Below are 15,914 nucleotides of genomic sequence, written 5' to 3' on the forward strand. Positions count from 1 at the left end.
ACCCGTAGTTGGCTCGAGATTCTTTAAAATCATGGGGGAATCAAATCCAACATATATCCCCATCCTCCTTTGAGGTCCCATCTTTGTTCTCTGTGGTGGAGCAATTGGAACATAAACGGCACAGCCGAATGTCTTAAGATGGGAAATGTCTGGCTCATGACCCGTAAGTAATTGTAATGGGGAATAATTATGTTCACTGGATGGCCTGATGCGTATGAGCTCGGCCGCGTGAAGGACGGCGTGTTCCCACGCTGAGACCGGAAGTCTCGACCTCATGAGTAATGGTTGAGCTATGAGTTGTATGCGTTTTATAAATGATTCGGCCAAGCCATTTTGTGTATGTACATGTGCCACGGAGTGTTCCACACTTACCCCAATGGACATACAGTAATCATTAAATGCTTGGGAAGTAAACTCACCAGCATTGTCAAGACGTATAGTCTTTAAAAGAAAATCTGGAAAATGAGCTCGTAATCGAATTATCTGAGCAAGTAACCTGGCAAATGCCAAGTTTCTGGTCGAGATGAGACAGACATGCGACCATCTAGTGGACGCATCTATGAGGACCATGAAATATCGAAATGTCCCCCTAGGTTGGTGAATTGGTCCACATATGTCTCCTTGAATTCTTTCCAGAAAGTTTATCATTTTCGTAGTGACTTTAACTGGTGATGGCCTAGAAATGAGTTTCCCTTGGGAACAAGCAACACAAGATAGATGCTTAGGGATGATTCTTTTCTCTTTGACAGAATGGCCGTTTGAGTTCAGGATCAGTTTACGCATCATGGTCGAACCGGGATGGCCAAGCCGGTCGTGCCATAAAGTGAAGTTGTCGTTTGCCTCTTTATTAAAAGTGGCCGCATGGGCCTCGATCATACTGACTTTAGCATGGTAAAGACTAGTAGATAGTGCGGGTATGGATTCTAAATTTTTCTTATGACCTTGGGCGATTTCGATGATCTGAAGGAACTCTTTGTTTCCTTCGCCCTTGGTTTCAATATGAAAACCTTTCATTCGAATGTATTTAAAGCTTAATAGACTTCTCTTAGAGTTGGGTGAATACAAAGCATCTGATATCTCAAGATGTGTACCCATAGGCAACAAGATATTAGCCTGACCGTGACCCTCTATGAGTCTAGCTAGCAATGGTGGAGATGTTGGCGTTTTTAAGGGTTAGGTTTATGAAGTATCTCTTGTCTTTTAAGTTCATGTGGCTTGACCCACTGTCCACAACGAGTACATCCTTGTTCTCGTTTATTTCTTTAGATTAGTAGATTGTTGAAACCGGACCACCACGATGGATGAACCGCGAGCTGGACAAGAACGGGACGCGAGCTGGCTGTTTCCTATCGAGTCGCGAACGGTATTGAGGCTGAGGTTGCGAGCGGCTGATCGGAGACACGAGCTGTTTGCTGTCGGATCGCGAGCGGCTTGATCGTCTGATGCGAACGGGACGCTTGCTGTCTGGAACGCGAGCTGGATGCGAGATGGGGCTGAGTTGGTCTAGGATCAGGAACGCCTTGGGGCTGGAGCTGATCGGGGACGTGAGCTAGAACAAGAGACGCAATCGGATTAGGGTTCATCGGATACGCCGGCTACGGTTAGGGTTTTAGGGTTTATCGATTTTGTTTTTGGCTCAGGGTGTTTTAGAGTTTTGTGCTGATAACGTGGTATAAACTTAAGAGATTAGAAACTATAAGTTCTTATTATTATTACTCAATCATAAGGTGCCCTTATATATGTGAGTTACAAATAGATAAAAGAAAAGACATAAATATGGAAAGTATACAAATACAAGGAAAATGAAATAGAGTTTCATTTTCTCTAACTACGTAAACCGCTTCTCTCTCTCTCTCTCTCTCTCTCTCTCTCTCTCTCTCTCTCCATGCATGGCCGCCTCTCTTTTTCTAGGTATTGGGCCGGTTATGGACCGGGCCGGTTATGGACATTCATCATATGATTTATAACAGGTTTAAAGTTTTTATAAAATAAAATTATGATACTGTTAGTGAATTTAAATTAAAATTTAAAATTTATATATATTTTTATTTATAATAATTTAATTTAAAATTTTAAATTTAAAAAAATTAAATATATTTAGAAAATATTTTTATATTTATTTATCCACCTGCAACCGTAAACGTTAGCGGAAACCAACTTTTGATTTTAAGAAATTTGGAGCAGTTTGAAGAGTTTGTAGCATTTTTGTGATTGTTGCAAAATGTCAACAATCACTACCAACAAAAAAATTACGTTTGTGTGGTAGTGAGAAAATCAGTTACACCCTTAATTTTGGTTAGTATGGTTAGGAAAACAAAAACCCTTCTGCCAGATAAAAAGAAACTCAGGTAATATAACTATGAGTTACTGTTTTTTTCTTTTCCTTTAGAATCTTGGAGGTCACGTTAGCGTTTACACTGTTTTGGTTCTTGTTAAGGATACTTTTTAAAAAATAACTTCATTTGGAATCAACAGGCTAATAAAATAACATAAAATCTAGGCATGCGGTTTGGTTTATTCGGGTAGTTTGGCTCGGTTAGTTCGGAACTCGGTTAGTTCAGATTAGTCAAAATCTCACCAAATTGAACCGAAGGAAGTTTGGTTCAGTTTAGTTTTTGGTTAGTTCGGTTTCAAAAATTTTACAGAGGTTTTCTGTTTTGTGGTTAGTTCGATTAAATTTTTCGTTTTAAATTGAATAAAATTCAGAAAATGTTTAATTTCGGTTTGGATTTTGGTTAGTTCAGTTTATTCGGTTCGGTTATTTTCGTTAGTTCGGTTGTTTCGATTCAGATTTTGGTTAGTATAATTCGGAATTTTGGTTAAGATTGGTACTGTTTAGAAATTTCTTTATCTTTTTTTTTAGAAAACCAATCTAACTGATTACCGAACCGAAAACCAGTTTTTTTGTTCTTACCTTACTGTACCAAGCTTTCGAACCGAACTAACCGAAAACCAAAATTTTCGGCTCGGTTCGGTTAAAAATCGATCCCAGCCCAATAAAATCTATAGAAATTGTACTTATTAACCCCCAAAAAAACAAATTCACCAACTAACCAGAGCACTTTCTCTCTCGTCTTTTCTCTTCCTATCTTCTCTAAAAATCTAATTTTGGTTTTTGGTTATTTGACAAATAACCCCAAATCTATAGCGGTTTTCTTATTTTTAAATACTGTTTTTGACTGATGATTGAACAATGTTCCACCTACTTTCTGTGAAAACAGACAATAAAAAAGTATGCATGCTAAACGAGGTTAACTATTCAGTTGTCAGATCTTGTTCATCAACATTACTTACCACAATGCCTATTAAATTCTTAAGCATTTGTCTGTCTGTTTCTGACAAATCAATCAATCACAATGCCCATCACCGCTGATGATAAACTCGGAAACGCAGCAGTCAGACTCTCCTCCGGTGGATGGACGTCGGCTAGGATCATCATTGGTAAGTACAATGTAATCTGAGTTCCTCACTTTCCTCTTGAAAATTTGCTAACTCTGTTTTTTCTCTGTAGGTGTAGAAATGGCCGCGGGATTCGCTTACTACGGAATATCCTCCAACCTGATAACTACTTGACAGGACCATTGGGTGAGTCAACAGCTGCAGCTACGGCAAATGTGAACGTTTGGATTGGAACATTGTCGCTCCTGCCTATTCTCTGGGCGTTTGTAGCCGACGCGTTTCTCGGCCGTTACCGTACTATAGTCATCTCATCTTCTCTATATATCTTGGTAATATTAACAGTATCTTTCTTTGTTGTCTTTGTTACTGGCATTGCCAGATCTTTGATGATTTGATGAAACAACACTGGGACTTGCGTTGCTGACGTTTTCAGCCATGATTCCCTCACACTCACACTGCGAGGATCAGAGCCAGCTCGTCTCATGTGCTTCTCAGCTCCAAGTGACTCTCTTCTTCTTTTCTCTGTACCTTGTGGCAATAGGTCAAGGCGGTTACAAACCGTGTATTAAGGTGTTTGGAGCGGATCAGTTCGATGGAGATGATCTACAAGAGGCAAAAGCCAAGAGTTCTTTCTTCAACTGGTTGATGTTTGGAATCTGTGTTAGTGATGTAGCGGAAGTTACGGATAACACAAATAACCTATTGATTTGATTATGAGAATACCTAGGAAACGTTGCCTTCTTGAAATTGTTGAGAGTCGAAGCTCTATCCGAAAACAAGGTTGAGAATACTCTTCTCAATGCTTAACAAAAGTTCTTTATAAAAATATCAATATCAATAATCTGAATACAAACTTAAACCTAAACGGCTATATATAAGAAAACCATAAAACCCTAAAATAACAAAGATAATTATCTAAAAGATTAATAAAATAAATAATAAATAATAAATATTTAGACATATCCCAAATATTTATTTGCATCATTCTCTCCGGGTCGAAGAAAATTCGCCCTGGAATCTTAACCATGATCTTCTATTTCAAAGCTTTCGAGACTTGAAATCTTCATGAGAACTTTTAACTTTTTACGAATTTTACATAAATAATATTCTTCAAATAAAAAAACATGATTCATTCGCACCATCACCTTAATCTTCAAATCAACAACCTCAGCGTAGCATCTCACAAGGAACTGGAATTTTGTTTCATGCAATCTTTCATATAATAAGACCAAATCTCCACTATCCATTTGTTTTCGTGAATTCCCACACTTCTCAAAAACATGCCGTGTTTTATGAGATTGAATGATTTAAAATCTTTGTGCTCCTTATTGCACTGACGTGTTAAAATTGGGCTATTATTTCCAAAAGCCCAATTAGCACAATAATCTTCACAAATTGAATTGCGTAACCCTAAGCGGCTGCCGTCCATGAGAAGAAAGCCAATCGTTTGGAGAAGAACTTCATTGTAAAGATTGTTTAGCTCTTGGTCATCCAAATCATTGTGTTCAACTTGAATCCAACCTTCGTCATCGTAAACATCGAATATTGGATCACCATGAATTTCTCTGAAAACAATTTGTTCACTTTCGACGAACAAACTCTCCATGATTCCAGAATCGAGTTTTGATTAAGAAACCAAAACACCAGCTCTGATACCACCTTATGTAACGGAGGCTACGGATAACACAATAACCTATTGATTCTGAGAATACCTAAAAAACGTTGGCTTCTTGAAATCGTTGAGAGTCGAAGCTCTATCTGAAAACAAAGTTGTGAATACTCTTCTCAGTACTTAACAAAAGCTCTTTATAAAAATATCAATATCAATAATCTGAATACAAACTTAAGCCTAAACGGTTATATATAAGAAAACCATAAAACCCTAAAATAACACAGATAATTATCTAAAAAATTAATAAAATAAATAATAAATAATAAATATTTAGACATACCCCAAATATTTATCTGCATCAGTTAGCATACTGTCCACTCGTTTGGTCTCTAGCTACATTCAAGAGAACCTAAGTTGGTCATTAGGATTTGGTATTCCAAGCGTTTTCGTGCTGCTTGCTATGTTTCTCTTCCTCCACGGAACATCCTCTTACCGGTTTAGTACTGAGAGAGGAGGAAACAAAAACCCTTTTGCATGAATCGGCCGTGTTTTTGTGGAGGCAGTAAAAAACAGACAACAACGCGATTTAGATATCGATAACCCGAACAAAACCCTACTTCTCTTGCCTCACCAGAGTTCCAAGCAATTGAGGTAACATGATAAACATAAATTTCTTGTCTTCAAAATATTTGAGGCTACCCTTGTGCTTGTACCATCTTTCTTTATGTTATGAATGTTAGAGATGTCAAATGGTCCATCAAGCGGCCAACTAGATTTGTCAAGACAACCCATTTTTACTTTGAAAACTTATGGACGGTCCATAATGGACATTGGATAATGTTCTGATCTATATTATAGAAATCTCATCTCTCTAATTAAAACAAAATCATTCTTATGGATCTAATTTTTTGTAAGTTTTTTAAATTAAATACACTATTTTATAATATAGTTAGATTTACTCTTGTGATTATGGAAAATAACATTATACTACTAAATGTGTTTTTAAACAACAGAATAACTAATCTTGTGTCCAAACAATATAAAACATTAAGTCCTAACTTTTTAATTACTTTTTATTTATCTTCTTTTAAAACCACTCAAATAATTTCTAAAAATTTGAAATAAGTAAAACTATTTTTGTGGGTTTAGATACTACAAAAAATCATTGAATAGGAAATTAATTAAATTAATAGATTATTGTGTTTTCATTTTCATAAATAAAAATTACATTACTTTAATATTAATAAATATTAGATTCTTTTTTAAATTATTTTAAATAAGAATAGTATTGTTCAGTTATTACTGTAAGTTTATTAAATTAAATATGTAATTAATGATTCAAATAATTAAATATAATTGAAGTTGGTTGATTACCAAAAAATATATTTGATACTTCTTTATTTTACGTTCAGTATTAATGTAGTTTTATAGGGTTGGAGACATTTGCCCGGATGCACTGAATCATACCAAACCGGAAAAAAAAATTAGAATTAAGCTGAGTTTCATAAATAATCGAGTATATCATATATCTTTGGAACCAAAAAATAGAAACCGAACTGAAAACCAAATGAGAATTTAAAATTTTAAAATACAAATTATATACCTACAAATATTAATTATATTTGATTTCTAAATAACCAAATATCCTAAAAATACTATTTATAAACCAAATTATGCAAAACAAATTAATGGCTCGAATATTTTTATTCAAATAATTAACATTTAATTATTTATCCTATATTTTTTTCCAAACAATCTAAGCTATCCGATTTAAAGCACAAGATATTTTACATTTGTGAAAATTTCAATAAAACGTATCATATGCATTGTTAGAATTTGTAAAGTAAATAAACATGCTCTATTTAAATCAGTCATTTTTTACAAATTCTATATAAATCTCCAATCCGTTTAGACCCATTTGATATTTTGTATGATAAGGTTAATCATTTATTTCATATATAAGATTGTTATACACGAGAGGATTCACCATTACAACATATATTAAATATAACTAAACCATTGAAAATTGTATACTATTAATGGAACTATATGTGATAATGATCACGTCATGTATAAACATGTTTGAATAATATGCCATATATAATGATAATTTATTGTTAGAGTAATTATATAATAGATTATGAGAGAATAATAAATGAGTTTATTTAAATTATGTAAAGTATTTATATAGTTAGAGAAATATAAGGTAAGACCAAAAAAATAGATAAATGTAATAAAATAGTTCAACAACTTTGTTTAAATAGATTTTTTTAAGAATCTTTCCCTTTTAATAGTATAGATAATAGTATAGATGTTCTAATCACAACAAACTGACTTAAACAATACCTTCTTCAACGTACATATATATCTACAATTACGGAAAGTAACAGTTTTTATAGTATACATTATCTTAATGTTTACAAATAGAATTCTAAATAATTTATGTATTTATTTTCTATTCGTTTATGGAAATTGTATGATTTTGTCAATTTTTATATCTTTCTCATGAATTATTAGCTTTTTTTTCACTATATAATAAAATTTTGCATATCCATTTTAATCATTATTTTTGTTCAGTATTATAATCTTCTACGCTTACAATTTTTTTTTTATTACAAATGGTTATCTGAAACCTTTCATGTTTGTATGAAAAATAAAAATAAAAATGCTTTTAGAAACAATATTCTGCCGCTGAGAGTTTTTCAGATGGTCATATTCTTATTCAAAAGTAAGTTGTCTCACATATTCATTATAATCAGTTTCAATCTTATTGTTCTCATTTCCGCAGGTTGGTAGCTGTTAGTATAATTATTGATACAGGGCAACAAATTTATGCGAAAAATTTTAGTCAATCAGTTTAACATATTTTTTTTATAAGATAAATTCAAAACATGGTTCACATGAACATAGACTCTATTAACTGTCGAAAAAAAGACTATTATATAACTACAAAGGATCTACAATTATTTCCAAAACTTAACCAATCAATGATTGTAACTTCTTGTTAACTATGATCATCTTAAATGATCTTTCCCATTCAGTGTTCTCTATTTATATGTTCAGTTTACATACTTTTACATTAAAATTGTTTTTTTGCATAGTATTTTCATGTAGTCATATTTTTAAAAAGTTAATATATTCATGATATAATGTTTTAAAAATATCACTAAGATTTATAATGGTAAAATAATACACTAAAATCAGTGATTTTTTTGTCTATCTTATGTTTATCAAATAATTTACAGACTTTTCATCCCACTGGCAAGGAGGTCACTAGCTACTACATATTATTTCATATGGTTTTGAGATGAAAGTTTGACAGCTTCTCTCGGATACTATGCAGATTCCTCGACAGGGCAGGGAATGCATGTGATTTAGATGAAATTGAAGATGCAAAAGCTGTACTTAAGCTTGTTCCCATATGGATGACTTGCTTAGTATACACTATTGTGTTTGCGCAATCCCCAACCTTCTTCACAAAGCAAGGAGCCACAATGGACAGGTCTATCTCACAAGGAATCTTAATCCCTGCAGCTACACTCCAATGTGTCACAAGCCTATCAATTATCGTCTTCATCCCGATCTACGACCGTATACTCATCCCATTCGCAAGATCTTTTACTCAAAACCCATCAGGAATCACAATGCTTCAAAGGATTGGTACAGGAATCTCACTTACTATTCTTGCTATGGTAGTAGCCGCCTTGGTTGAAACCAAAAGGCTACAAACCGCGCATGAAGACACCTCTGTACTGATGAGCGTATGGTGGTTGGTTCCACAGTATGTTCTATATGGAGTCGCCGACGTGTTCACAATGACTGGTTTACAGGAGTTCTTCTATGACCAAATTCCTAGTGAGCTTAGGAGCGTTGGTATGGCTCTGAACCTAGGCATATATGGGGCTGGAAACTTCCTAAGCAGCTTCATGATATCAGTTATTGATAAAGTCACAAGTCAGCATGGCCAAACGAGCTGGTTTGATAACGACTTGAATCAAGCTCATCTAGACTACTTTTACTGGCTACTGGCTTGTCTCAGCTTCATTGGTTTGGCTTGCTACTTGTGGTTCGCGAAGTCGTATGTCTACAACAGACCAACCACCTTTTAAAGCCTCCATTTATTGAAATGGACTTCAGAACCAACCGAATTTAGATTTACATAAACATTTTTAATTACATATTTGATTGTTTGAGTGTATGTTTCTGTTTTGTCTTAAACTTTAAATGGTGACCAAAGGAATGAATGAGAATAGTGAATTATTTATCATTCTTTACAATTTACACTATTTACAAGGAATATTTGTTTTCTATGATTCTTTAATATTCTTTAAAATTTAAGAATAATAGATTATAATTATTTCTTATTAAATTAGGCGAGAAATAGATTTTCCTTCTATTTTATTTCTTTTGGTTAAATCTATATGTAAACAATGATGATTTTACTCCTTTTCATCGCCATTACACATTTTCCAAAGTAAAAAATCACCATTCCTCTTGTTTTATTCCTTTTCATCACCATTACACATTTTCCGAAGTAAGTAAACCACCATTCCAGGTTTAAGTCAACTTTGATTTTAATGTATGTTTTTGTTATTTTTTAAACTTGGAATGGTGATTTACTTACTTTTGGTTTTGTTCAGTATTTATAATAAATTTCAGATTACTAAAACAATAGCACAATTTCCAAATAATACAAAAAATATCAATAAGATATGAACACGTTTATTTCACAATATGATCTAAGAAGTTGACTTTAAAAAAATTAAGTTAATTTTATTGATAAACTAACAAATATTTTTAGTATGAATTGTTTTCATGTTAGATTTTAGATGCTAAAAGAATTATTTCTATAAACATTAATGATTAGGAGAATTTGTTATCTTATCGGTTTGCTTTTATTTAGAAACGGCTTAGTTTTTCTAAAAACCTAGTTTTCCTAAGTTTCGGTAAATGAAAAATGATTGATAAAAATGGCTTTTAGGAAAATAAAAATAAAAACTATTTCACAACCCACAAATAAAAAATCAAGTTCTTAAACCAAGTCACGTCAAATATTATTATTAAATGATAATGCTCTCTAAAATAACTTTATAATCTTACAATACTAAGAGCAACATTAATGAGAGAGCTTAGTAAAAAAATTAATATAATAGTGGATGAGTCCGACAAAAAATTTAAGCACCATTGCTTCTGCTGCCTATTTAAGCGTCGGTGTTTGCACTATTTCGCGGGCTCCGCTGACACGTGACGGTCTGCGATTGATGCGTTTAAAATTTTTTTTTTAACCAGAGAAAAAAATTAAAAAAAATAAAAAAATTAAGCGCCCCATTTAATGGTGCTCTAAAAGCACTTCATACTAAAAGGAGAGAGCATCCACGTCATCAATAAAATCATCCAATAAAAAAGTTTTGTTTTGTCATGTCACCCCAACTTATTAGAAAAAGAAAAATGGGTTCTTTGTGTGGACTCATCCTATTTTGTTTTGGCTCAAATCGACCCACTTCCGAAACCCTAATATTCTATGGAAGCGTCGATCAATTCCGAGTCACACTCTTCGTCTTCTCCTTTCTGTGTTCATGATCTTTGTTACCGTGATCCATATCCTATCAATCAATATGTTTTTCACTCCACTCTTTATGGATTCTTTTCGCCTCCCTTTGTTTCTTACACTATATAAATTGCTTCCTCTACAGTTTAATCCAACCAAATCGAAACCTCCACTGAAGAAGCTGAAACTATGAATGAACTCCACCGGAAAGTCCCATCTCCACCGGAAAGTCTCCTGTCGTCCTGTATTTTAAAGCCATCTCAGACGAATCAGAACTACTGTCCCAGTTAATCCATTTCGTTGGAGCTATTTGATAGATGTGTGGTGGCAAAGTTGCAAAACTGGACAAAGCGTATTCCAAGTATCTTGAGGCTTTCTCCCTTACGTAATCGTCCCTTCCCTTTCTCACAATAATTGATAAGGTAAGAGCATAATAATGTATACAATGTGATTATTGCCTTATATAAGTTGCAGATGTAGATTTTGTATAATTTATATATAAAGTTCATTTGTATAACAGAGATGATGAGATTCAATTTCGAAGGTGTAAGTTTTCTTTTGATGTGCCAGACCTATATGTTGTAAAATGAATATAGGGATTGATTTGCTTTAATTTGAGTTTTTAGACGTGACACTCTCGCTCATCGCCTCTCATGGATTCTCTTATCGGCTCCTCTCAGGAAGTGTGTTTTTAAATCTTCCTTTCCTAGCTTTGATGTGACCTATGTTGTTCTCCATTGGCAAAAGATCATCATCCACCAGCGTATTGCCTTCCAGTTCTTACTAGGTTCGTAAGTGGAATTTTTTTTGTTTTCTTTTTCCATACGTTTGAAACGGTCCCATCATACCACACATGAATAACACCCACTTCTTATGCAGCTCTGTCACTGTCTGTTTAACTCTGTAGGATGATGCCACAGCAACATTCAGTTGATTTTTTAAAGAGAATTTATGGAGTTCTTTGACCAAAACTGGCTGATACATGCACATGTTGAGCTTGGTGGAAGCTTAATGTTAACATAGATGAATTCTACTAGACGCCGGCGAATTATATTAAATAACTTGAGGAAACTATGCTTCAGTTTAACATAGATGGATTCAAGTTACTTCTCTTTATATCCATTTTCTGGGTAAAATCTGGTTTGAGATATTGAAAATTCTTTATACTAACGAGAACTTTGCAGTGTCAGGTTATTTATGTTGGTGAGGTTACGAAGGGAATCTCTAGGAGTATCTGTTCTGAGGAAGAATCATGTTCCTATAAAAGGGGCATATTATCTGTTGTAGAGAAGGCTTTGGAGATGATAAATCAGAAGAGTTCATCCCTTAGCAAGGTAGTTTAGTTACCATGTTCATATACCATCATTGTTCCCATTGCTTGGCTTGCAAAATTACATGTATGCTCTAGATATTTATATAATAATAGTTGAACTATAAAAGCAATGTTAAGACTTATATCTCACTCTAATTATTATTCTGTTGCAGCGCTTATCAGTTTTATCCTCAACCACCAACTTTTATTGGAAACACGGTATGTTACAAGCTGCTGATACATTTTATTTGATTTCAGTAGTTCACATATTAGGACGAAACAGGCTTGGAACAGGCTTGAGATTAACGTACCGTGTGACATGCATCTTTGTGAAACAGCCTGAGAGGCTTTTCCAAAGGAATTAGTTAGGTGTCTGTAGTGAAGCTTTCGCTACAAGTTGTAGCCTACAATTAGGCCTGGAGCTGCTCCAACGGCTCCTGATATGCGAGTTAGACTATCTCAGATAGAGCCTGACTTCCTAACCAGGTCAATTATTTTCCGTAACTGTTTAAAACCATCATAGAATCCATTTTGTTATCTTATCATTTTACATATGATTCCTTCTTTTTGCAGAGATTAATGAAGGGTCAAAATAATAAGAATAATTCTAAGGGTTAATGATGCTTTTCTTACCTTTTTAAAGTTTAACTTTTAAAGCGATATGTATTCATTTCTTATGATCAGATAATTGAGCTTGTAAGGTCTCTGATGCTAAATTACAAATATCGTCTGGTTTATGAAATGTAAGCTCACCAGTTTTAGGAAGCATTTGCATGAGGGCTAAAAAGAGAGATAGAAGTTATCTCCTGACATTGCTTCGTCTGAGCAAAATCCTTTTTTCCCATGGAAGTTATATTTTCTTTCTGCGAAGTATTGTTATATATATATATGAAAATATTTTTGGGTTGGCACAAAAGAGAATCCACGAAGGTTATGTTACTCTTTAACATGTTTCTCCCAATAAATATAGAATCGGAGCTCCTTGCGTTTGCATCATCACGATCTCCTCCCCTCTCCCACATGGCCACATGTAATGTTATAAAGAACAATTGAATTGAGTAAAAATCATATAATTCGAAACCATCCAAAATATTTCTCTGAAATACTTTTGTTTTTGGCATGAAATACTATATTTTCCAGAATAAAAATCGAGAAATACATTGTTCTTCTCTCACATAATGATAATATTTTATAAGAAACATAAGCTGATTCTTATTTATAAATATATTTAATGTTTTGTTATCAAATTTAACATGAAGAAAATAGTTTTAATAGAATATTAAATTTGAACTAATATCTCAATAGTATATTTCGTTAGTAATGTGTTCTATAAATATAAATTCAATATAGTCTTATAATAGATATAACTAAAAATTACCTAAAATCAAAAAACATACTAGAATCAATATAAGGATGTACGTAGTAGGAAAGGAATAATTTTAAAAAGAAAAACCTACTACTCCATCCGTTTCATATTAAGTGTCGTTTTAGAGAATTTTTTTCGTTACAAAATAAGTGTCGTTTTCGATTTTCAATGCAAAATTTATTAATTTTATGCAAAATTTATTTTTATATTGGTTGAAATATGGTTAGGTGTATAGGTAATAGTGTTTTTTTATAGGAAATGTACAAAATTAATTGTTTCCTTAATCCGTGTGCCGAAACCTAAAACGACACTTATAATGAAACAGAAGGAGTAATAATATATCACAATTATACACAAACTACAAAGACAAGGGTTAAAACAAAAACAAAAACAAAAACAAAAATTTAGCAAAACATATAAAAACACTAGAGGAAACACAGAAACGAAAAAAAATGAAAATAACTAAAAACTAAAGATAATTAAATACTTAGGAAAAACAATTGAAAACAATAAACCTCCAAAACTGAAAAATTAAAAAAAAAAAAGATGTTGTAGCCCTAAGACACAATTGAAAAGTATGTAAAAAAAAGATAATTTTAATGAATTTTTTATCATAGTTTCACATTCGTGTGGTTAACTATATAAGATGAAAAAACAAATACTTTCACAAAACTATTGCACATCGAAGAGCGAAAATGAAAATAATGTTGATAACGATCATTAATCGCAAATTATGAAAGATTAGAGATCCATATTATTTGATATCTCTTACAAAAATCATAGTGCAAGATAATTAGTCATAACTCCAGAAACATAAATGAAACATAAAAAATACATGATATATAACATCATACCATGTAGAAAGTCAACAAATATTAACGACTAAGAAAAAAATAACACCAAACTACAGTGTGTTAATCTTGCAAACCATTTTTGGTTAAATAAATTGTAAGCATATTTTACGATAACAAAAATATGTCGTATAGACTACATTGTTTTAGCAAATCGTATTCCAAATTTACAAGAACCAAATGAAAATATTGAAATTTATAAAACCAATAAATATTTATAAAGAATATAAATCAAACAAAACAATCTGCATAATAGTAAATATGATAAATTAACAAATTTAAAATATATAACCGCGTGTAGCGCGGTAAAATCTCTACTCTAGTTAATAACTTAATATTAAGCACAGCTCAGAAGATGTATTTTTTACATTTTTTTTTTTGATTTAGAACAGTATTATACATGAGACGTCATTTTAGAAATCTTTGAAATCTGATTATTTCTTACGAATAACATAAGTGATAATTTGGATTGGATACAATACCAGTCAGAACATTTGAATCAAAATTCTAGCACCCGTGCATATATTATTTTAATTTGTAATTTTAAGAGTATAACTTTTATATTTAAATTCAATGAGAGAGTAGAGGTTAGATATTTATTAAAAAAAAAATGTTATCTTTTTGTTGTTCGATAACTGTAAATCGAAGAACGTGCAAGATTTAGAATATACTCAGAAAAATGTCAGATTTTGTGTAAATTAACTGTAAATCATTTTTAGAAAGTGGAACATAAAGTTAGTGTATCTGTGATTTTTGGTTTGACATTGAGGGTTACTGATATTCATTGATCAACTTAATACACTTTGAATATCAACTTAATAACTTGTAATATATGTTGGATCGGTCTCATCATAAGGTGAATCAATTATAAGATTTGTAACACACCTTGTATTTGTCTATCCAGCACCGGTTCCTTTTGCTATTTGAAAATTGTATTTGTGTATATTTTTGTAGAAAAAATGAAGGCGTAATGGCATTTTGAAACTATGTATTCAAACAGAGAATGAAGTTTGAAGAATTGCATTCCCACTACCACTATGATCTAAGAGAATGTATAAAACAAATTGTAAATGTTGGTAAGGGCTGAGTGCTTGGTTATAATCATCTATACTATTAAATCTGGAACATGTACAGTTGATATATTAGTTCAGTCCAATTAAAATCATACAACATCTAAATATAACTGTTTCTATTAAAAAGAAGTGGTCACCGATAATTTAGAACATACAATTACAAAAATATGTATTAACTAATAAAATATAGTTACAGAGATACAGTTTGGATCATCTATCTACAAACCATATGGTGGATCCTTTAATCTTAAACACAACTTCTACTTTTAGCACCATCTATTATTATCGTAATTCATATTGGCCCCATTCGTATGAATTACTGGCCCCATTCATATTATATGAATCACAAGATTATTGTTATAATAACATTGATAACAAAACTTGTATAATTTTGAAACAAAATATATACCCTACAAGGACTGGTCAGAATCTAGTATAGCATTAAAATTAGTAAGTTGGCTTGGTTTGGTACACTCTCATTTCACTAAACAAGCCAGAGTTATTAAGTAATGAATCACCACGTGCTTAATTAGAATGTGTTTTGATTTCACTAGTCACGGGTCTTATATTAGGATGTCGATTAAATATAATAAAACACTAGATGATTATCTACCAACTTGCGCGAAATAAAATTTATATTTTAATAATTGTTGAATACTAATTTTGTCTATTCAACTATAATTATAGCATGTCATAAATCATATATATATATATATATATATATATATATATATATATTAATCTGAATATTTA

At 32.2% G+C, this 15,914-nt stretch overlaps 1 pseudogene; it reads left to right on the top strand.

Moving 5' to 3' along the window:
• The first annotated feature begins 3,208 nt into the window (after positions 1-3,208).
• On the top strand, positions 3,209-9,120 carry LOC106327284 (annotated as a pseudogene).
• Positions 9,121-15,914: the final 6,794 nt, after the last annotated feature.

The sequence above is a fragment of the Brassica oleracea genome, chromosome C2 (assembly GCF_000695525.1).
Source record: "Brassica oleracea var. oleracea cultivar TO1000 chromosome C2, BOL, whole genome shotgun sequence".
NCBI lineage: Eukaryota > Viridiplantae > Streptophyta > Magnoliopsida > Brassicales > Brassicaceae > Brassica > Brassica oleracea.